We start from the raw sequence: 23,757 nt of genomic DNA, 5'->3' as shown, positions 1-23,757 counted from the left end.
GTTGGGTGGGAACCCAACTGCCTCTTATCCAAGTGGAGGTGTCCAGGAGTCAGCTGAATCTAAGGTTTGGGATCCAAATGAACGACAGATTTGGGAGTTATCAGTATATAGAAACTACCGGAAGACACGGAAGGGAGGAGGAGACAGGAGGAATGGCTAAAGACTAGAAAGGCAAGAATATGCTGTACCATGGAAGCCACGCGAGAAAGTGCGCTAAAGCCACCATGCCAGGTGCTTCAAGGAGGTCAAGGAACAAGAACAAAAGCAAAAAACCCAACTATTGACTGAATTCGTTGACCAGGGAAGCAAGGTGCAAGGCTGGCTTCTTGAAGAGGATATCTCCCATTCATTTTGTAGCACCACACAACATAATCTTAGTGTAGACATTGCTAAATAGCAATGGTTTACACCTAGTAATGGGGGCGGAGGGCCTCAGCTCTGCTGTGGCAAAATGGGCACATTAGTCTCTACATACTCTTAAGACCTACATAGAATTTCTGGTGACACTAGCTACCTAATAATGGTTCTCTTCAACTTTTAATATTCCCCCACTCATGCCTCTCAGAGTAACCCAGATACCCACTGCGGGCACCTCTCTTAAGGCCATGGGTCATCATAAGATGTTGGCACTACACTGTTTCATTTGCCATAAACAGTCTCTTAATTTCTAAATTCCTGGAACTGGGCAGTCGCCATTAGCAGCAGACATAAGCTTGTGTAGAAGTTCAGAAGATGGCAGAACGTACCAGTTGAAAGATAAGAGAGAGCTGGAGGTCAGGAAAGGACTCACATTTTTATCATTCCTCTGTTTCTGATACCTGGTTCAGACAACTGCCTTCTCGCCCCTTCAGCTGGAAGTGGTCAGTGGAATTCTCAGCAGCCATATTGGAGGCAGGATGGTACCGGGCAGGACCTCGAAAGCGTTGGTCTCCTGTAGGAGGACAGTGGATTAGATACACTCCACAAGAGACGGGCCCTTCCGTGATGGCAGTTAGCAGCTGGGCAGTGGGGTAGCCATGGAGAGCGAGTGTAAGCTGAAAATGCAGTGATCTCTAAGATAGTACCATTCTGGGGTTCCTGATACTACTGTTGAGACACCAGTGTTTCCTGTTCAGTAAGCAAACAAGAAGAAATACAATATCTGGTGCTTAATCCTCTAGAAGCTGACATGTTGGCCCAGTCACTCTCCTGCACATTTCATCGGTATTGTCTGTGTATATTTTGAATTCACTTCCCTATGCTGATCATGCTTGTCAGGTATTAAAATAATCTAGTCAAACCTTCACTGAGAGCCCCTGCTACTGTGCATCATTATGCATGCGCATGGCCTTTTTGTTTGATTAATACGGAAGGATGTTAGTGCTGAGCCAGGTTTAGAAAATTGGGGATTAATATCTCTAAATGCTGAGCTGATCCCTTTTTTTTTTTTTTTTTTCAGGAAAAAACAATGACCTTTGTAGAATCTTTTTCCAACAACATTCTTATTTGCCCTTCATCGGGGTTTATTTAGTACTGCAGAGTAAGCCCACTCTATAAATCAGAGCTCTTTCAGATGATGTGACAAGTTTAAACCCAAAATTGAATATCCTGAAAGAAACTCAGAGTTGAAGGACCCTGGGGGTTTAAGCACTAGAACTAAGGACTTGCTTACTGTCAAGATCCTTTCTCTTTCCCTAACCTGACTCTCCTCTTCCACTCCCCCCAGTCTCTGCGTTGGCCTCATTCTGTCCTACGACAGGCTGCTTCTACAGAGGGGAAATGTTGGCCACGGGCAGCTCCAGGCTTGCATTATGCCAGCATAGCAACCTAAAGGAAAGAGAAAACCTTGCCTAATTCAAATATATGAATCCTCCAAGAAAAGCCTGTGATTGGCTCACACTGGGTCACATGCCCTCTGCCCTGGCTGCTGCGCTGAGGCCAGAGAGTAGGATCTAGATCACATGCCCTGAGGCTGGGGAGCCAGGTGCTGTGATGGGCAGCAGCACCCATGGTTGGAGTAGGGGTGCATCAGTTCTTCAAAGGGAGCGAAGGCAGAGTGCCAACGGTAAGGAGCAGACCAAAACCCATGTGGACGAGAGTCAATATCAGGATGTTCTTCTCTCTTGAATGATATCTCTAATTATTGTCCTAGAGTATTCTGATGAGTCACAAGGAAATGATATTCATGGAACTACCCTAACAGTCTTTAATTTTTCCACCCTCATCAGTGTAATTTTTTAATATTATGCTGCACATTACAGCATATGTTGAGACCACAATTATTGTTTTATTTTTTTGAAAGATTTTATTTATTTATTTGAGGGAGAGAGAGCACAAGCAGGGGGAGCGGGCAGAGGGAGAAGCAGACTCCCTGCTGAGCAGGGAGCCTGATGTGGGGCTCGATCCCAGGACCCCGGGACCATGACCTGAGCCAAAGGCAGATGCTTAACCAACTGAGCCACCTAGGCACCCACATAATTACTGTTTTAAAAGTGCTTTCAGGGGCACCCAGCTGGCTCAGTCAGTGGAGCATTCGACTCGAGCTTGGGGTTGTGAGTGTGAGCCCCATGTTGGATGTAGAGATTACTTAAACATAGAATCTTTATAAATAAATAGCTTTCATATCCATTATCTCATTTAGTTCTTTTAATAATCTGAGCCACTTGTTACTATAGTAAACCCATTTTACAGATGGCCAGAAAGGGTTAAAGCAGGTCTGTGACTTGCCCAAGACTACAGATACAGTGTAATTGGGGGCTTGGTGAATATAGATCATCTGGCTCCTTTGCTAGTTCCTCCTCCTTTGCTAGATCCTGTCCCCCGCGTTTTCATTTGGGTTTGGGTGTAGTTGTATTCGTCTGTTTCTCCCAGAACTGAGCCTTGTGCCACAGACTTCTGCAAACCCTCACAAACCTCTAGCACTGTGGATACCATGAATGTTCGGGAAGTGATGCCGACTGATAATGAATCCAGGGCTTAAGACACTACTGTTGAAGTGTAGGTACCGCGGGGAGCCCTTGGCGTTGTGGGGCCAGTGCCCAGGGAGCAGGCTGCTTGGTCCCCCGTTGCTGGCTGATGTGTTGGAAGGTGGCCTGTAGAATCTCTTCCACAGTCAGGAGCCTTGTCTCTGAGAGCTTCTTGGAATATGGTGCCACAACTGTGGGGAGAGTGTTCTCTCTCACTTGGGGGATTGCTCACCTCCTGTGCCCCTGCTCTGGCCTCCCTTAGAAGGACCACACAAACACTTTTGCGTCCTAAACCCAAAGCCATTCCTTAAGCCAAAGGCACCTCCTCCCCCTCAAAATGCCGCAGGAGCCCAAAGTGCCCCCCACCCGGAAGGCAGCGCCCCACCACTGCCACTACACCGTCCTGGCCACAGTCACCCAGCGCACTCAGCAGTTCGATGCCCCCATAGTCCTCTTTTTGAAAATAAACCCCACACCAAAGATGCAAACGCTTATCCCGACAAAAGGGTTTCAAGATGGAAAGAAAAAGCGCCAGGCATTCCTTTACCCTTTTATTCTCCTTGAGGGAGCAACTTCTTAGAACGGCAAAAGAGGGCCTTCCCTTTTCCTTTTTCTGGGGGGTGTGCTCCCCTCTGTCCAGGCTGCCTGCTCTCGAAAGTGATTCCTTACCCTCTTCTGCTTCCCGCTCCTGTCTCCACTATGCGTCCGTGATGCCTTCTGGAAGCCCCCCTGACTAAGTTGGGGGAGCTTGGTTCACGATTCTTTATCTCAGTTCACAGCGACCTGTTCTATTTACTATGAATTTTTCTCAGAAACGACCTAACACTGCAGAGCTAGATGAGAGCAGTTGCTGATTCAAAGCCAGGAAAGGGTGTGTATGCACCTGTGTGTGTGTGTGTGCGTGTGTTCAGAACTTTGATCCTGGCTCTACATAGTGAATATAATAATATGAAACGCTCGTCTGTCTCTCTCATGCCACCATAAGATGCCTGTTGGAACTGAATCAGAAGTGTCATCAGATGGCACATCTAAACTGGATCTTAGTTTCTCTCTGCTGCTGTAACACATGACCACAGACTTCATGGCTTAAACAACAGAAATCTGTTTTCTCACAGTTCTGAAGGCTAGCCGTCCAGATTCAGTGTCACTGATTTCATTTGGGCCCCAGATCTAAGAGTTCGCAGGACGGTGCTACCTGCAGAGGCTCGAGGGGCGAGTCCGCGCCGAGCTTCCACCAGCTTCTAGGGTTTGCTGGCATCCCTTGGCCCATGGCCGCAGCGCTCCCGTCTCTGCTTCCATGGTCACATGGCCTTCTCTTCTGTGTCCAGCCTCCCTCTGCCTCTCTCTTACAGGGACACTTGGGACTGCATTTAGGGCACACCTGGGCCATCCTGGATGCCCTCCCCATCTCGAAAGCCTTAGCAATCCCATCTGCCATGTCCTTTTGTCCATTGTGAGGTAACATTCACGGGCTCCAGGGATTAGGACGTGGATATCCAGCAGTCATTGTGCAGCCATTATTCAGCCTGCCATACCACCCGTCCCCATGATTCCCACACACGTGCCCCCCCCCCAAGTTCTACGTAAGCTAAGGGCCAGCTTCTCTCCCTTTCGACTTCCTGAATCTGAGGGGACCAGCTTTGTTGCGCTTTCTCTCTTATCACTCTCTGCCACCTGCGGTAGCAACAGGGTCCTCGGTATCTCGCTTCTCCTGCCATCAGGCTACCTTCTTCCCCCAAAACATGGGCCAGGTGGGGCAGGAGAGGTACAAGCCTTAAATGTGGCAGAGGCCAACTAGGCCCATTTTGTGGCCGTAGGAATCAAGGTGTTTTGCTGTTGCTTCTCTTTGACCGGCGCAGCAGATGTCTTGCCACTGCCTTTCTGTCAGTACTTCTAGAGACCGTAAAGTCAATGAGGACAGAAGGCAGCCCCTCGGCTTAGAGGCCCTGGTGCCCAGCGGTGTCCCAGGAGGCCAGACACTCAGCTACGTCTGTCCCCTTGCACACGCCCTCGGACAGCCACACGGCCCCTCCCTTCCGTGGTTAGCCACCACCAGCCGGTCCTCTTGCACGGGCCATGGCGTTGTGCCATCCCTCCCGCTCTGCGGCCCTGCGCTGGGGCGGGGACCCTGTTCCCGTGGCTGTTGTTAGAGCGCAGAGTTGAGCCCCGTGCCGCCTCCGGAGCTGCTGTCCTGCTAACACCGCGCCTGCCCCTACCTGGGGACACCACGGGACGGCGAGGGCTGGGGAAAAGTCACTGTGGAGAAGCGGCCGTGCTGGGGCTGTCCCGGCCAGTAACCACTGCTCCCGTGTCAGTCCCTATCTGCTTAAAGCAGAAGGGTGCATGGGTAGAAGGGACTTCCATGGAGGCCGTGTGTAACTGGAAACCTCCTCTCTACTGAAAGAAGTCTCCTGAAAGGAAATGAAAACCAGTTGCAGAGGGTCCAGGGAAGGTTTTTCCTGGTTTAACCAATGCTATCTCCTTGTCGAGAATAACTCGGCCTCAAAAAGAAGGGTCAGAACTTACGAAAAGGAGGCTTCACAAGGGAGGATGACAAGGATACAGTGAACAGTCTCTAGCTCTTTTCAATGATCCAGCCACGATTTTCTTTTCTTTTTTTTTAAGATTTTATTTGTTTATTTGCCAGAGGGAGAGAGAGAGAGCACAAGCAGGGGGAGTGGCGGGCAGAGGGAGAAGCAAACTCCCCGCTGAGCAAGGAACCCGATGCGGGGCTCGATCCCAGGACCCTGAGATCATGATCTGAGCCAGACAGCCGCTTAACTGACTGAGCCACCCAGGCGCACCTATCCAGCTACGATTTTCACTGTTTGTTTATGTACGGCTCTTAGACACAGACACTGTCTAGGGGTCTCTAGTGTTTTTGTACATATATGCGCAACTGAAGATTTTTTTCAAATTCAGAATTGACAAAGGACTTGATTTGAGTAGGTACTGTGATAAACTAGAACACTTACGGTGGTGACTTGAAGAACAAAGAGTTTGATATAGTCTAAAAATACATAGGGGACAAAAAAAAAAAGGAGGGAGGGAGGGAGTTCTTGGTGAGTCTGGAACATTATTCAGCAAACATTTGCCAAGCACCTGCTATATGCCAGGCCGGACACTGGACTAGGAAGTGGGGATACAGCCATGAACCAGACCTGATCCAGATTAGGAGTTTATAGTCTAATGGGGAGACTGGATGAATAAACACTCAATTAAAGTTTGAGGTGTTAAGTGTATCAAAGAGACAGTTAATCCTGTCTTGGAGGATCAAGAAGGCTCCCCAAAGTGATGCTGATGTTGAGAATCAAATGAGAAATAGCACTTGGTCCAGAAAAGGGACTGAGAATCTTCTAGACAGGAACAGAATGTGCAAAAGGCCTGAAGGTGAAAGCATCATGGCAGATGGGGGTATGGGGTGAGCCAAGAGACTTGATGGCTGAATGAGCCAGAGAAAGGCAGGTAAGCGTGTGTAGGGAAGAAAAGATGGCAAGAGGGAGTGGGAGGAAGCATGCAGTCAGTCCGGTCCAGCTTTCTCCCAGCCGAGTGACCCAGCCTCTGGGACATGGTAGCTGTTGTCACTGAAGGTAGGCTCCTGTCAGGCCAGTAAGCTGCCTCATCCTTTCTGCTTTCTTCTGAGACTCCAGGAGACTGCAGCTCCTCACTCACTGCAAAACTGAGGGGAGGGCCTTCAGGAAGCTGTTAGGACCAGAGCCCACCATACTGTCTCCTGTCCCAGACCTGATCTGGGGCTGAGAAGTTTGGGTCCTGAGAGTGGAAAGAAACCTTCCTTTCTAGCGGGGTTCTGGATCGATCCCCAACCCGGAGCAGGTTATCACATTCACAGCTCTGATGTCACACCTTATAACCCAGGGAAAAAAGTTCCTGAGGTCACCCCCAATAAAACACAAGAAATTTTAGAAATCACCTGACAAGAAATGTCAAGCAATACTGACTGGAAATCAGACCACAGCAGCTGCTTTCCACAGCTGCATCCCATGTGGTGACCGTGTCTTAACAAACTAAATGAGTCTAAAAATAACCAGGAATGTAAAACCCTTCAGGAGCTGGGTCTCTGAATGAGATCGCCTCAGAAATGAGGAGGGGGGCGGTGGTTGTCTTTGGGCCATTTGATCAGTGGTCAGAGGTGTATCACCCGAGGGCCGGAGACACAACCCCGGGAACCTGCAGTTCCCCACTCATACTGACTGATCAAACTTCATGGTACCCATTTTATAGATGGAGAAAAAACATGTTGGCATCTGAACTCTTTCAGACTAAGAATTCCTAACGTCAGCTATCATCCAAGCCCAGGTGACTTCCTAAGAAAAACAAAAGCAAGGAAGTACAGAAATCAGTAACTGTTTCATTGTTTCCATCATATGTCTGGGCCCATTAGCATGGAGGGAGTCTGTGACACTTTCCTAAGAAGCAGCCCTTCTTTTAGCTGTGAAACCGAGACTGGGACTTTCTCCCCCAGTAGAGGAAAAAGTTGACGTCAGAAGGAAGCATGCTCCACCAAGACAAAAGCAAAAGGAATTTTTTTTTTTTTTTTTTTTACTGTGGGAAATTTTAAAAGATCTACCCATTTAGCCGCCCCCCCCCAAAAAAAATAGATATGCTTTCCGTGGATAGAAAAGCACCAGTGAATTTTTTTTTTTTACTGCATTTTTCTAGTAAGAAAGCGAATTTATCCCTGGTTGTAGTAGCTCTATAGTAATTATAATAATAGCACCAGCAAATGCTGGTTAAGCACTTAGGCGGGAGGCACTGTGCTGAGAAAGCTCTTTGCCATGGCTCATGACTCTTTGATCTTCACAAAATCTGGATGAGGGTGATACCACTGTTATCCCTGTTTCATGACTGAGGAAGCGGGTGTTTGCAGAGGTGTAGAAATTTGCCCAGAGCACACCGCGTGTCTGTGGGGAGGGCAGGGTCTGCCCCTGCCAGCCATGCTCCAGACTGACACCCAGGATGCTAAAGTGCCCCGGGTCTACTGTTTGTCACGGGTTGACACGGACTGGTTTTTGTTTTGTTTTGTTTTTTTAGAGTCTTCTCAGTTTCCTGTGGAGAGTTTTTCAGTTTGATTTGCATTTCACCCTTTCCATTATTGGTGATCTTCGGTGCTTCCTTTTCCTCCCATAACCTGGATGAATGCGCGCTGAATCTGGGACCAGAAACCTGGGTGGGGGGTTTCACTTCCCCCACCAGCCACCTCCGTGATCTTGCCCGATTTGCCACCTCTTCACGCCGGTTCTTTGTCTGTAAAATGAAGTTGCAGGAGTTTAACAGGGATCCGCCCCTGTGCTAAGTAGCCTCCTTCCTCTCCCCTCTCCCCTCCTGACCTTCCAGCTCTTCCTTCGCTTCCTGGCCACTGGCAGGCCCTCAGGCCCTCCTTCTTATTTGTGCCGGGCAGCGGGGGAAGTGGTGTGAGTGTGGGCTGTTGTCCAGGAGGCTCGGGGGACCCCGACAGAGTGAGGAGGACAAGCAGGGTGATGTTGCTCAGTGGGACACACAGGTGGAGCTGGGACCCCTGCAAACACTGTAATGCTTTAACTCATCTTAACATGAAAAACTTCAGGGGCACCTGGGTGGCTCAGTCGGTTCAGCGTCTGCCTTCAGCTCAGGTCATGACCTCAGGGTCCCAGGATCGAGTCCTGCATCTAGCTCCCTGCTCAGCGGGGAGTCTGCTTCTCCCTCTGCCCCTTTCCCTGCTTGTGCTAATGCACGCTCTCTCTCTCTCTCTCTGACAAACAAATGAATAAAATCTTAAAAAAAAAAAAAAAAAGACAAACTTTAAAGGCCTTTAGGAAATGAGGGTAGTTTGGGACAGAATTCTTTCATTCTGAACACCAGTTCAGGGAAACCTATTTTTTAGTCCAAAGTCTTTCTAATCCTGAGTTTGGTGGTTTCTGCTCACCATTAGCAGACAGTATCATGCCTTCCATGGTAGGATGGGAGTCAAGACAGGAAGTGAATGATACCCGGTGAAGAGAATTTTTTTCGATACCATTTTTAGTTGACTTTTCCTTTAACCACAGAACATAAAATTATTTGTTGTCAGAGGATGTGTACATTGTATTAGACTTGAGTATTTGGAATATTTCAGGGAAACTGGGATTTATTTAATCCAGGTTCGGCTGGTTAGGGTTCTGTGGACAAAGAAGTAATCACCCCCCATATCTCGGCACAGTAATGTTTTCCCAAATCATTTTAAATTTGGGGTCATTCATTTCACTAGTGTGTGTTTTTAAGTATTCCTTAAAGCTCTGGTCGCGAACACAGAAGCAAGTCTGTGAGGCATTGAAATTTCCTCTTTAACTTCCTCAGACTTCTTTTCAGTTTGTTCTTGATTATGTGGGAATTTGTGGGCCTTGATCACAGAAAGTCAGCCTCTAAAAGAGGAAGAGTGCTTTAATGTCACTATCATAACACTCATTTTAGACTACAGAAATGATGTGCATCACTGGGGCCTTCTCGTCCCTATTTTAGGTGTGTTTCCAAGGAGTAGGTTGGTTGTCATGGTTTAGAAGAACTTCACTGTCAGGATGCAGTCATACTAGAGGGAGGCACAGGCCGTCTGTCCCTCGGGGAGAGGTCTTGAGGAAATAAATAGCCTCCCGGCCAGAATGTTTCAGATGTTTCTCTGCTAGCAGAACTCAAGGTCAGATCATTTCTCAAGGCCCAATTCTAGAATTCTCAGCTTCCAGAACTGAGGTTTTGTCTTTTAGGTAAATGTACGGAAAGGTAGCATGTTGTCTTTAGGCTTTCCCCAGTTGTACTGGTCAGGAAGTGGCTGGACAAAGGGGCTAATTCCCTGTCTCCACCTTCTCAGCATTCTCGTCCTTCTCTTCCCTGTTCATACTCCACCTCCACTATTCCACCTTTGTCGGTCATCTCTGAATACTTAGGTAAGGTTAGAATTCTGGAATGCCGGCATAAGAGCAGTTCCCATTTATTATTTTTGTCCAGAGTTTTTCCGTCAATGGCTGTGGCAAGGCCTGGGTGAGAATTCTTCCCTACCCTGGGGTCCCAGAGTGGTTTCCAAAATTAGCACAGAGCACAGAAGACTCTTGGAATGGACACAGCACCTGTCCAGTGAGGCAGACCCAGTTCTGTTGGTCAGGAAAGGGCACTCCACTCAGATTCCGTGTCCTCTTATTCCTGGGAATGCCACGGCCCTCGTCACAGCAGCTGAGAGCAGAGCCCTTAGGAGCTAGCTCCCATCACTCCCCTAGTATCCATCAGCATGCCTGTTGGATATCTTACAAAGTGTGATGCTCCAGACCCGGGCAAGATGTGTCATAAAGGGGAGACTTCGCCTGGTGGATAAAAACGCATGTGTTCCTGCCCACGTTTTGCTATTCGCTGAGTTTTCAAAAACTTCCCAACCACACCCCTCGGTCTTTGTTTGAGCTCAAAGGGAGGCATCTGTGCTAACAGGATGTTTCTGGGCTCAGTCCCTGTTGCATTCAGGAGGCTGACTTTGGGAGGTCCACTCTAGAGACTTCATCTGAGCCCAGTGCCCAGGCCACCCCCCTCGGCGGCGAGTGTCCCGTCACGGGCTCAGCGGTTACACAGATGATTAAGACCAGTTTCTGCCCTCAAAGAGTCCTTTCACGAGTCTTTCCCTGTTTGAGTGGAAATACAGTCTGAGAGATGAGGTTGGGTTTCAAGTACCCCCCCCCCCAAAAAAAATACCCCACAGATTGATTTTCTTTTTCTGGAGCAGGAATCTGAGCAGGAACACCGTCAGGTGTGGCAAACTGCTGCAGGATAGTGGTCGCTGGCCTCAGGCTTCAAGGGTCCCACTAATCCTATTTCACATGCTGCAGGGGGTAACCCTTTCTCCTCCCTCTGCTTTTAAGCACTCTGGCCAACATAGATCCCTGGTTTAAAGAAGAAAAATGAAAGAAAACTTGCTATCCGCCCAAATACCCCATGTCTTAATGTTTTTGTCTTAAACCAATGGTACCCCTTGGCTGACCCAAAATCCGCATCCCCATTCCCTTGCAGCCACCCAGTGAGCTCAGTATGCCCGCAGATGAGCTCAGCCCCCAAATCATCACCTTCTCCAGAAAGACAAACAAAAACAGCCGGAAGGAGGGAGGGTGGCCTGGGGGGCGGGGGGCATAAATGGTGCATCCCACTACAGTCTGGAAGGAGGCCTGCGCTGCCGGGCCTCCTCGGTGGGCGTGCGTGCGTGCGTGAGTGTGTGAGCACACATTTGCCGCCCGCCGCCCGCAGCACCCGCCCCGGGCCCGCGGCGGTGTCGGAGGGAATCGCTAATGCGCGCGTCGCCATGGCGACCAGGGGAGCGGCGGAGCTAAAAGCGGCAGCCTGGGCCGGCCCGCCTCCCCCGCCGCAGCCCACCCTGGGCGGCGCGGATTCTCTTTGTCTCGCTCGCTCGCTCGCCTGGCCTCCCCCTTCTCTCCCTTCCTCCTTCTCCTCCTCCCCCCTCCCGGCCTTTGTCACCGCGCCCCCGACCCTCCCGCCTCAGGTGCCGGGAACCCAGGGCTGAGCCCGCCGCTCCCATGTGTTATTCTTGGGGACCGTAATGCCTCCCTTGAAACCAGTCTTTTAAAGAGAGGATTAGGAGCACAGGAGCTGCTCTTCCTCACCTGGACGCCCGGCCCTTGGCTCGTTGCCCCTCCGGCTGCGGCCCTCGGTGGCCACCCTCTCACAGGACAGGCGAGGTCCAGGGCTGCCCACCCAGCCCTCGACCCCCGCCCCCCGGCGACGAGGAGCTGGGAGTCCTGCAGACTCACCTCATCCGGGCCTCAGAGAACTCCTCAGCTACGGGAGTTCCTCATCTAGATGGGGCTGCTGGCCCCAGATCAGAATGCCCAGGGCTTGAGCTCTTGGGGTCGGGGGCTGTGGCATTGCTGTGTAAGCAGAATGCCCCGTGCTGCTGTTAGCATTCAGGGTAACCTAGTAATGAGGGAGGCTGGGGCCACAGCAATGACCCCCAACCCATAAACCTTTCTGTTATCCATCTTTGTCCCGGGGCAGCATAGCGGCTCTACTGGATGGCGCAGCTTAAAATGTCAGATTGTCTTAGATTCTAGCTGATCCCCCCTTCTAAACAACAAGGAAGGAAGGAGGGAGAGAGGAAGGAAGGAAGGACATTTGTGAACAACCATGGTTTAGATTTTTAAAATAAACATATTCTGAATACTAGCTCTATCCAGCTTATAGTTAGGCATTTGGCTTACCTGTACATTTTGGAATGATCTCTTCCATGTTCTGAAAGTCACACTCAGTATTGAAATGATGAAACACTGATTAACAGGAACCTCAGACCACTCTTGTCAAGAGTCAGTGGCGCTCTAATATCCTCTTGTTTCCATAACATTCCATGGTTCCACCTCCATCACTCCTACCTCAGAAATGAAAGGATGCCTTTCGGATGGGTATGGCTGAGGTTTCAGCTTTAAAGTCACCCCCTGATAAACAAATGAATATATCATATATACAGAACAATGTCTGGATTGCTACACAGTAGGGGGATGGTAGGTGCTTGTAGGGAGGGGAGCTGAGAGGCTAGAGGAGAGGGCGGAAGGAAGATGTACTTTCCCTGTATGTACCCTGGACCTGTGCATGTTATGGCATGTGCATTTAACTTTGACTTTTTAAAATAAAATGTGATATTAAAATTTAATATCACTTCCTCAAGAATGCGTTCTCTAATTCCCCCCAAAGTAGGCCTATGTGATTCCATAGTATTCTGTACTTTTTATTTTCAGCGCTCTCCCCAGAGCTCTGGCTAAACAGTGGTGAGTGTGTAAGTCGTGTTTATGTCTCCTCGCCAGACTCTACGCTCCATGAGGGAGCTCGTCTTACCACTGTGTCTTCAAGGGTCGGCTCGCACTCAGCACTTAGTATGTATCTGTTGATAACAGAGATGAGAAGAAGTGGACAGGAGGGTACTGACTAAGTGATGGGGCGAGGGAGTCAGTAGGGGTGCCCATGTCTACGGCCCTCCTCTAAGCTCAGTGACCCTCCAGAGGCTCAACCCCTCCTGTACTGAGGACCTCTATGACATTGCTCCAAATAATTCCTGTGTCACTAGTCTGTGTTTGCAGTGCATCACAGTAAGAAGCTTGATCAGTCAGTTAACTTGTGTATTAGGGGACTGCTATCACTTGCCAGAGCAATTCCCAAGCAGCTGATTGGAGCAGTTGTCTGAGGCAAGACAGGGTCAGCTCTTCCTCCGGTCATTGCCAGGGAGGGTGACACTCTGGGGCTCTGCAGTGCTGGGCCTGCAGGAAACCACCTGAGGCTTTAAAGCACCAACATTCAGGGCCCACACACAGACCAAGTGAGTCAGTCTCTAGGAGGGGAGCCTGATCCCTGTGAGGGCCCCTGTTTTGCGGATACTTCTCTAATAATCCTGGTATACAGTCAAGGTTAAGAATCACTGCTCCCATTCTGCATGGAGCACTGGGTGTTACGCACAAACAATGAATCATGGAACACTACATCTAAAACTAATGATGTAATGTATGGGGATTAACATAAGAATAAAAAAATAAAATAAAAAATAAAACCTAAAAAAAAAAAAAATCACTGCTCCATGGGCTTCCCAGAGCAAGCAGGGACACTTATGCTCACCAAACCCAGAGATTTTATTTCAGCCATAAAGCTGATGCTAATGCACTTTAGCCTGGACAAAGAGATTTGCTTTAGCCCACCTCAGATTGGTTCAGCGCTGCCCAGAGAACCTCTCCCTCGCTTTGCCTTAAAAAGCCTGCAGGTCGCCTTAAAAACCTGAGGGTCCCCTTCGGTGACAGTTGTTTAAAACAAATATGTAACCATCTAATCAGGGCACGAACCATTTTTCAGACTTGCCCGGGCAGCAGTGACCTAAATATTACTCAGGGTGTCTGACTTCCAGCCCCAGAGGAAGAGTGTATTTGGTTTCATTGTTTTCATGCTAATGAAGTTGAGCCAGTAATTCAAGGTCCCCATTGGGATGGCTAGAATCATTTGATGCTATGAAATAGTTCTTTAGACAGAAAGCAGTGGTATAGAGTTTTTATGGAATTACTCATTTTTTCAGCAGAATCAGTTATACACTCACTCAATCTAATCTGCGGTGCCATCTTTTTAATTGTTAGGAGATAAAGACCGGAGGGGTTGATGGAAATGCGGCGGCCCTTCTACACCAGCCACCGTAAATCTTTGGAAAGTGTGACTAACCCATTTATGAGCCAACAGGTGTAGTGGCAGATTGTTCTGCCCTCTCCCAGGTCACCCTACAGGCAGTAAATAAGGCCTGTGTTAGAAACCACTAAAGCTGTACACACACAGCGGGGAAATCTGCCTAAACTGCCCCCCCAAGACACTAGCTGCAATTGACTTTCTCCTAGAAGTGTGCGTGCACTAAATGTCAAGGCAAATTTGGCTAGCAGCCACCTGGGGATACTTCCCATTGAACTCTCTTAGGAGACCGGGGGCTCAGGGAAATAAAGGTTGCTCTGGGGGCTCTTTAGTTAGTGATCCTGGAGAGAAGTGGAACTCCTTGTGGCAGGCAAGACAAGCGCAGATGTGGTCTCGTTTCCAGCCGGCGCGCTCCAGCCGGGATCCAAACGACCCATTTCTGGGAACTTAAAAAGTAAGAGAGCATTCAGATAGACTGGAGACCCCATGGGGCCTTTGATGTGCCTACCAGCAGCGGCCTGGTGAGTGGTTTCTGTGATGTGGGATTCCTGAGCAAGAAGGACTGGACCACCGCCACCGGTTCCTCTCTCATTAGAGGGCCAGAAATAGATGCCCCATCCCAGGAAAAGGGAAATAAGGCTGCGTGGAATGTTTCATCTGTTGGAATATTGTTCTGCGCTGCCTGACAAGATTACTGAGTTCTCAGTTCTATAGCAGTGGCATTGAGTAAGAGTCTGAAAATTGATGCATTATGTACTCGCTTAAAATAGCAAATGCAGAATAGAAAAACCAGAGCTGCTAAGAAGTGTGCAGGACATATTGATAGAAAGGCCTGCTTCGTCTCTGTTATTAGCAGCATGAAAGGGTGTATCGGAGCAGGGGGCAGATTTTCCATCAAAAGCATTCATGTGGTCAAGGCTTCTGTACCCACAGCGAGACAGGGAGAACATTTTTTAGCTAACATCACTGAGTGCAAATCCTTCTGTTCTCAAACAGGTGGTAGAAAGTAGGCAGTTTGTTTCTTTTCATGTCAGTGTTCTGGAGTTGGTTTATGAGATGGTTGCTTCTGTTTTAAACTCTGAATTCCCCTCAGAACAAAAATCCCCAGTTACTTGCTACCTAATCAAATATTCTCTGCCGTGGGTTACAGTTGCCTGGATGGGCAGCAAAATTTAGTAAGAGTGAGGTGGAAAATGTATAAAAAGAACTGTGTCATCATCCTTTGTCAGCTCAAATGGGATTTTTTAAATACCCAAGAACAGGTTGAAGGGGCCTTCTGGAATCAACACGCCTCGCGTCAGCATGGTGCTAGAAGGTGGCAGAGTTGTTTCTGAAGGGGTTGGCCTGGCCGTGGTCAAGCAAAGAGGCCTTGAGACGCAAGGGCTCTTTCAGCCTCGTCTCAGTTGTTTGACCAACCTTCTAAGCGTAAGACCCTCCTTCACTGAAGCACTTCACTCCGTTAACAAGTGTTCACGGAGCGCGTAGTTCACACCGGGCGCTGCACTGTAGCCACTTGGCCTACATTTTCTCCAGCTCTCCCTGGAGCCCTTTGGAAGAGAGGGCATTGCCCCCTGTTAATTATCCCTGTTTAGGAAACTGAGCTTCAAAGGATCAAGTCATCAGCCAGGGCCAGACAGCTGGGCTTGAGCCCGAGACCAGCTGATTCCAAACTGTACATTCCCTCCACCGTGCCCCATTGTCTCCTCTCTTGATTAAGCAACATTCCCAGAAATACGAAGAAACCTGCAAGTCCCCAGGCCCCGTGTCTCCCCTGCTGCTGCTGCTGCCAGCTGGAATGTCCGGCTCCCAGGTGTGGAAGAGTTGGTTAGTGTCCAGGAGAAATCACTTTTTCCAGGCTCGGCAAGCAGTGTGATGTGCTTACAGCCCCTCCACGGGGACTTGAGCTAACCGTTCAGTAAAACAGAATTTGCTGATTGTCATGGGACACTGACCAGTTTCCAAATTCCTATAGGTCACCACAGTTTGAGAGAACATGGCCTTCTATTTGCAAAGCCAAGACTTCCTTTAATTTTTCTTTTGGTTTTTCCTTTGTCATTTGTACTGGCGCTCCTAGGAATACTGTTCTAAAAGTTTGGACATTTTCAGATAAAGATTGCTGTAAAGAATGTCAGGGAAAGTGTTAAAAATAAATAAATAAATAACATGTAATAAAGGGTTTGAAATGCTAAGGGACCCTGAATGGGGGAGAGTGGTGGCCAGGTTGGGAAAGGCATGGTTGCTCAGGTGGGCCACTGTGCTTGCCATGGTAACGCTGCATTCTCAAATTCTAGGCTTATTTGCCTAAGAGAGCACAGCCCCACAATGATATCGTAAATAACGATTTTATAATAGAATCCACATACAGAGTAGGTTTTGTGAAACAACTGGGATATACGACCTACCTTACTGAATGTGTTCCCTTAAGAAAGGGAGAGTAATGAGGTGTGTACCCCGAGTCTACATCATGTGTAGTGAAGCCCTTTGGATAATTTTCCAGAGGAAGTCAAGCTCAACAGTGTCCACAACCAAACTCATTGTCTCAATCTCTCCCATCACCCAAGCTGAGGAGCTGGGAACGTGGTAGACTCCCTTTTACCATCTACATTCGTCAGTCACCAGATTCTTAGTCTGATGCGTCTCTCGGACTTGCCTATCTTTGCCCTCTTAACAACCACAGTCCTTGCTCCCTCGATTGGCAGTTTCCCAAGTGGTCTTCCACCCTGAAAATGCCCACATCACCTGCTTCCTCTCTGTCAGTTTCATGTCCATTCCACTCTTGATGAAGTGCCTGCTGTAAGCCAGACACTCTTTTAGGCACAGGGGATATAGAAAGATCCATTTCCCATGGAGCTTACCTTTGGGAAGGGGGTGGGAGCCATGGGAAGTCAGTAAGCAAACCAAGGATCAGACAAGTCAGTTTCAGATAGTGGTACCCACACTGAAGAAAACAAAGTATCATCTATCTTCCCAACTTAAGAATCCTTAAGGGGGCTACTGGGTGGCTCAGTCGGTTAAGTGTCCGACTCTTGATTTCGACTCAGGTCATGATCTCAGAGTCATGAGATCAAGCCCCACGTTGGACTCTGCTTCTCTCTCTCCTTAGACACAGATGTTTGATGTAGAACGTGTTTCAAGACAATGCTGAGGAATTCCTGAGCTTGTGAATAGACTTCTTTTTCTTGGCTCCCAACACTGTTCAAAAATGCCATTCTTGGGGCGCCTGGGTGGCTCAGTTAGTTCAGCATCCGTCTTTGGCTCAGGTCATGATCCCAGGGTCCTGGGATTGAGCCCCGCATCGGGCTCCTTGCCCAGCAGGGAGCCTGCTTCTCCCTCTCCCTCGGCTGCTTCCCTTGTTCATGCTCACACTCTCTCTTTCTTTTTGAAATAAAATCTTTTTTAAAAATGCCATCCTTAAAAAAGAAAATGCCATCTTCTAAGCCCAAGCCCAGTGAAAATAATTAATCTTCTATATACATTCTTTTCATGAGTCTCTTTAGCGTATACGCATCCCCAGTGTGTTTTTGTGGTAGCTGTGAACCCCCTTCAGTGCTCCATTCACAGATGGGGGACTGCCATCCTGTTGGCTCCTTTGTCGAGTGACCCGCGGCCACCACAGATCGAAGCCCGGATACTCCTTGACCCCGGGGTTTGAAGAGGCAGATACAGAATGGTGTCCCTGACAAACCACTAGAACCCATCTGTTCAGAGGAAGTTGTGAGTCCTGGGGCATGTTCAGTCCGGTCTTACTTAGCACCTTAATGATGTGAGTAGAAAATAAACACCAGCATTCACAGATGGTGCTAACTTTGGAGGTGCTGTTAACAGAAGCGTCAAGATAGGAGAAGTAGAAATGTAAGCAGGAAACAGCAAAGAGGTTTAAAAAAAAAAAGACCTCTCAAACAAATATTTTTTTGGTAAAATAAAGCCCCTTAGAGCACAAGCACGGAGATGAGAAGCTGAAGGGGAAGTGGGAAAGAGGAAGGGAGAGATGGAAGAGAAAGGCAGGGAAGGGGAGCTTGCAGACAGATGTCTCCCAAAGGCTCTGGCCTCTTGTTAGAGATGGTGTAACACGGCCTAGGTGTCCCCCTGACCCGGCCTGGGAGGCAGCTCCGTTCCCAGCCGCTGTCCCATTTGTTCTGTGGTAGGCTTTTTGTTTGGTTTGGTGGTGTTTTGTCTTGTTGCTTCTGTTTTTGGTTCTTTCTTCATATTTGAGGGAGCCGTGGGTATAGTTTTGTTCTTATCGTTTGGTTTTGCAAGGTCTCATTATCCCTCGCATAAAGCATTAATTTGGGCATTTTTGGAGGGACAGAGGAATGCAGCCTTTAAATAAAGAGTCCAGATTCCAAATATATAAAGCAAAATGAAGCATTCTCACCACCTCGGTCTCCAGTGGTGGGAGGGGGAGACCAATGCGAGCAGCAGGCGGCAACCCCCGGCCTCTCCGGGTGAGCGCCACCGAGCTGCCTCCAGCATGCAGAGGCCGTGGGAGGCCGTTCCCTGCTGCACCTTGCCAGGGGATGGCTGCCAATGCACAGAGAACAGGAACCTTCCGGTTGACAGAGACAGAAGCCAGGAGTGTCCAGGGAGCCACAGTCCTCCTCGGGGACTCCAAATGGAAAGTCAGGACACCAGTATGCACCAGGGAGTAGTCAAAACAGCGCACAGACTCTCCAAGCCCCAGGACAGCGCCCCGTTCTTTGACTGCCTGGAACCAACCACGCCTGGCCACATCAACCATCTGGCCCAGGAGTGAAAGACGTAAATGCCCAGAAAGGGAAACAGACAAGTGGTGCACGTGCGCGTACAGTGGGGGGCATGGTCCGGGGCAAGACAGTCCCAACCGTAGCCCTGTCACAGCAGATTCCGAATGCTTTTGTATCTGACTCGTGAGCGCCGAGGATTGAAGAATCCCATCCCTGCTGCACGAGCACTAGAAGAGCGTCTCGGTGTGGGGACTGGGCAGATGGGGGCATCACACCCGAGACAGACCACCTGGGCCTGGGTCTAGCCGCACCACTTCGCAGCTTTGAGGAGCCACATGACCCATCCGAGCTTCTCTATCCTTGTCTGCAGCACGGGCATCATCAGCACCTCCTAAGGTTTGGGTAAGGATTAAAGGAGGTGATGCGAATAGTAAAATGCTTCATCCAGTGCCTCGTACACAGCAAGTTCTTGATAAATGCATGATGATTGTCAGCCTCCCCTGCCCCAATCTACATTTACATCTTACATCTACACAAGGCACGCTACTAAGCGGTACCAGCCTTAGCTGGCGCTTATGTATGTTTTCAGACTCCCATCAGTCCAGGTGTTTTTATTTCCCAGAGAACTTCATTACTGTGGGGCAGGAGCACCTCATATGGGAAAGTTTGGATTTACCAAGCAAGGTAGCGAGTCGCTGTGCAAAGGGATTCTTCGGCTCTGAAGAGTGAGCATCCCTAGTGTCTGTTAATATGTCTCTGTACATAAACAGACCCTTGCTCAGAACGAGGTACCGGGGACATACTGCTCAGCAACTCTGCTTTGAAGATGCTCCAAGCTGGCCCTGGGTCTCCCCAGTGAGTCCCAGCCACTTTCTTAGTCATGTCTTTTTAAAAAACATTATTCCTTCTCTAGACATTTGTGGAACTCCTATTTTGTATGAGACACTGCACTAGGAGCTCTCCATAGGGGGATGAAAAATACTCAGCGTTGCTGTGCTCAGAAGCACGTAGTAAACAGGGAGATCAGCTCACAGGTATGTTCTAGACTGTTTTAGTGGCAGGATGCACAGGGGCGAAGGTTTGGACTCAAGCCTGGTTGCCTGGGTTCAAATTCTGGTGGTGCTGTGTGCCCTTGGCAGGTACTTGGCCTCTTTGCGCCTTATTTCCTCTTCTGAAAATGGAACTTCCTCATGCAGTCATGAGGATCTCATGAATTGATATTTATAAAACACTAAGGAGGTACTATGTGCTTTCTTGCTATTGTTAGGTTATTATCATACAGGCATACCTTGTTTCATTGTGCTTCCCTTTATTTCGCTTCACGGATCAGAGATGGAGAAGCATAATCAGAATTCGGGGAAGCACCTGTACACACATACCTCATTTTATTGGGCTTCACTCCACTGAGCTATATGGACAGTGTGTTTTCTACAAATTGAAGGTTTGTTGCCACCCTGCATGAGCAAGTCTATTTGTGCCATTTTTTCCTAAAAAAGCATTTGCTCGCTTGTGTCTCTCACACTTTGGTATTCTCCCAATATTTCAAACTTTGTCATTATTATTATATTTGTTATGGGGATCTGTGATCAGTGATGTTTGACGTTACTACTATAATTGTTTTGGGGAGCCAAGAACTGCACCCATACAAGATGGTGAGTAAGTAAATGTGTATGTTCTGACTGCCCCACCATCTGTCCCCCACCCCCACTTCATGTCTCTCTTCCTCCCCTCCAGCCTCCCTATTCCCTGAGACACAACAGTCTTGAAATTAGGGCAATTAATGACCCTACAATGGCTTCTAAGTGCTCAAGTGAAAGGAAGAGTCGCACACCTCTTGCTGTAAATCAAAAGCTAAGGGCACCTGGGTGGTTCAGTCAGTTAAGCAACCGACTCTTTATTTCAGCTCAGGTCAGATCTCAGGGCCCTGAGATTGAGCCCCGCATTGGTTCTGTGCTCAGTAGGGAGTCTGTTTGAGATACTTTCCTTCTGCCCCTCCCCCCACTCATGCTCTTTCACTCTAAAATAAATAAATCTTAAAAAAAAAATAAATCAAAAGCTAGCAATGACCAACTTTAGTAAGGAAGGCATGTTGAAAGCCAAGGTAGGCTGAAAGCTAGGCTTTTTGTGCCAAACAGCTAGCCAAATTGTAAATGCAAAGGAAAAGTACTTGAAGGAAATCAGAAGTACTATTCCAGTGAACACATGGATGGTAAGAAAGTGAAACAGCCTGACTGCTGACATGGAGAAAGTTTTTGGGGTCTGAACAGAAGATCAAGCCAGCCACAGCAGTCCTTTAAGCCAAAGCCTAATCTAGAGCAAGGCCCGAACTCTCTTCAGTTCTATGAAGGTTGAGAGAGGTGAGGAAGCTGCAGAAGAAAAGTTTGAAGCTGGCAGAGGTTAGTTCATGAGGTTTAAGAAAAGAAGCATTTTCCAGAACAGAAAAGTACAAGGTGAAGCAGCAACTGCTGAGGCAGGGGTGCAGCAAGTTCTCCAGGAGATCCAGCTCAGATCATTCGTGAAGGTGGCCACACCGAACAGCAGATTTTCAATGTAGACAAAACAGCCATCTATTGGAAGAAGATGCCATCTAGGACTTTCATAGCTAGAGAGGAGAAGTCAATGCCTGGCTTCAAAGCTTCAAAGGACAGGCTGACCCTCCTGTTAGGGGCTCATGCAATGGGTGACTTGAAGTTGAAGCTCATTGACCATTCTGAAAATCCTAGGGCCCTTAAAAATTATGCTAAATGTACTCTGCCTGTGCTCTACAAATGGAACAACAAAGCCTCCATGACAGTATCTGTCTTCAGCATCGTTTACTGAGTAGTTTCAGCCCACTGTTGAGATCTACTGCTCAGAAAAAGATACCTTTCAAAATACGACTGCTTGCTGACAATACACCTGGTCACCCCAAGAGCTGTGATGGAGATGGATCAAGGAGTAATATCAGCTTTCAAGTCATATCGCAGAAATACATTTCATAAGGCTCTAGCTGCCACAGATGGTGATTCCTCTGATGGACCGGGGCAGAGTAAAAAACTCAAAACCTCCTAGAAAGGATTTACCATTTTTGATGCCATTAAGAACATTTGTGATTGGGGTACCTGGGTGGCTCAGTCGGTTAAGCATCTGCCTTCAGCTCAGGTCATGATCCCAGGGTCCTGGGGTCGAGCCTCCTTGCTCAGAAGGGAGCCTGCTTCTCCCTCTGCCTGCAGCTCCCCCTGCTCCTGCACTCTCTCTGTCAAATAAGTAAAATACGTAAATAAATAAATAAGATCTTTTTTAAAAAGCATTTGTGATGCATGGGAAGAGGTCAAAATATCAATGTTAACAGGAATTTGGGACAGGTTGATTCCCACCCTCACAGCGGACCTTGAGGTTCAAGACTGCAGTGGAGATGTGGTGGAAACAACAAGAAAGTAGAATTAGAAGTGGAGCCTGGGGGTGGGACTGAGTTGCTGCAGTCTCATGATGAACCCCAAGCGGATGAGGAGTTGCTTCTCACAGATGAGTGAAGTGGTTTCTTGAGATAGAAACTGCTTCTGGTGAAGAGGCTGTGAAGACTGTCGAAATGACCACACAGGATTTAGAATATGACATACACCTGGTTGATAAAGCAGGAGCAGGGTTCCAGAGGACTGACTCTCACTCTTGAGAGAAGTTCTGTTGTAGGTAAAATGCTATCAAACAGCATCACCTGCTACAGAGAAATCATTCCTGAATGGAAGAGTCAAACTTCACTGAGGTCTTATTTTAAGAAATTGCCCCAGCTGCCCCAGCCTTTGGCAACCAGCATCTTGATCAATCCGCAGCTGCCAACAGTGAGGAGATATCCCTCCACCAGCAAAAAGAGTACGACTCGCTGAAAGCTCGGGTGATGGTTAGCATTTGTTAGCAATAAAGCGTTCTTTAATTAAGGTATGCACATAGTACTATTTATTACGCACTTTAATAGACTACAGTATAGCATCAACTTTACTGTTATATGCACTAACAAAATAAGTCATTTGAGTTGCTTTATTGTGGGGTCTAGACCCGAACCTGCAGTGTCTCCAAGGTATGCCTGTATTCACTTTTTTTTTTTTAAGATTTTAATTTATTCATTTGAGAGAGACAGCGAGCAAGAGCACGAGCAGGGGGAGGGGCAGAGGGAGAAGCAGACTCCCCGCTGAGCAGGGAGCCCAATGTGGGGCTTGATCACAGAACCCCAGGATCATGACCTGGGCCGAAGGCAGACGCCTAACCAACTGAGGCACCCAGACGCCCCTGTATTCACCTTTTTTTTAAATTTTTACTTTTACTGTATTAGAGTCAGTAGCTGGTTTCTGTGTGATGGTCATTCTCAGGTATCTACTGACCCTCCTTTTCCGGTCCAGTACCTGCTTCATGTGCACAGTATCACTTCTCTGATGTGCTGAGCACTGTGAATACACACATACGCAAGCTCATTAGTTGGGTTCAAATCTATGTTCTTTTAATATCGTCTGCTGATCTACATCATATGTTTTAGGAAAGCGTATTAAGATCTTTTTCTGTGATGGTAGACATGTCATGAGTACCTTCCTGCTGAACTCCTCCCCGATAAAGGAAACAAAATAGTGAGTTCTTTCCCCAGCGGTGCATTTTGCCAGCCTTCCTGTGATTCCTGTTTGCCTTGCGTAGCTTGTTTTAACTTTTCTTTGTTGTGGTGATTTAGAGGGTCTCTTGCAAATGGCATATAGCTGCATTTCTAAATTAAATCCAAGAAGTCCCTTTTAACAGGGGTTCACATGCCTGGGTTTACACACCCATGTTAGTGTTTTCTCATTCCCATGTTTCTTCTTGGCTGCTTTTGTTCCTTTTGTCTAGCTTGCATTACATGAAGCAGAGCATCTTTCCCACTTCTCTCTACTTCTTCCAGACTTGTATGTGTCAGTCGAGCATTCTTGTTTACCATTCATTTTCTT

The 23,757-nt window shown here is 48.1% G+C and overlaps 1 protein-coding gene and 1 long non-coding RNA gene across 3 annotated transcripts in view; one reads left to right on the top strand and one right to left on the bottom strand.

Moving 5' to 3' along the window:
* MYO1D (myosin ID) overlaps positions 1-23,757 on the top strand; it is a 364,669-nt gene that overhangs the window by 333,175 nt on the left and 7,737 nt on the right. The gene's annotated exons all lie outside the window — the stretch shown is intronic.
* Positions 8,085-22,051, bottom strand: LOC135362940 (uncharacterized). The gene is made up of 3 exons (XR_010408415.1): positions 21,916-22,051; positions 12,164-12,394; positions 8,085-8,210 (listed from the first exon to the last, which is right to left on the bottom strand). It is a non-coding gene; the product is annotated as an uncharacterized LOC135362940 (long non-coding RNA).

The sequence above is a fragment of the Mirounga angustirostris genome, unplaced genomic scaffold (genome assembly GCF_029215605.1).
Source record: "Mirounga angustirostris isolate CCGP_5_RB_7025 unplaced genomic scaffold, mMirAng1.0.hap1 SCAF_17, whole genome shotgun sequence".
Lineage (NCBI taxonomy): Eukaryota > Metazoa > Chordata > Mammalia > Carnivora > Phocidae > Mirounga > Mirounga angustirostris.
Note: the sequence above shows the minus strand (reverse complement) of the source record. Positions and strands in the feature narration are given on the sequence as shown.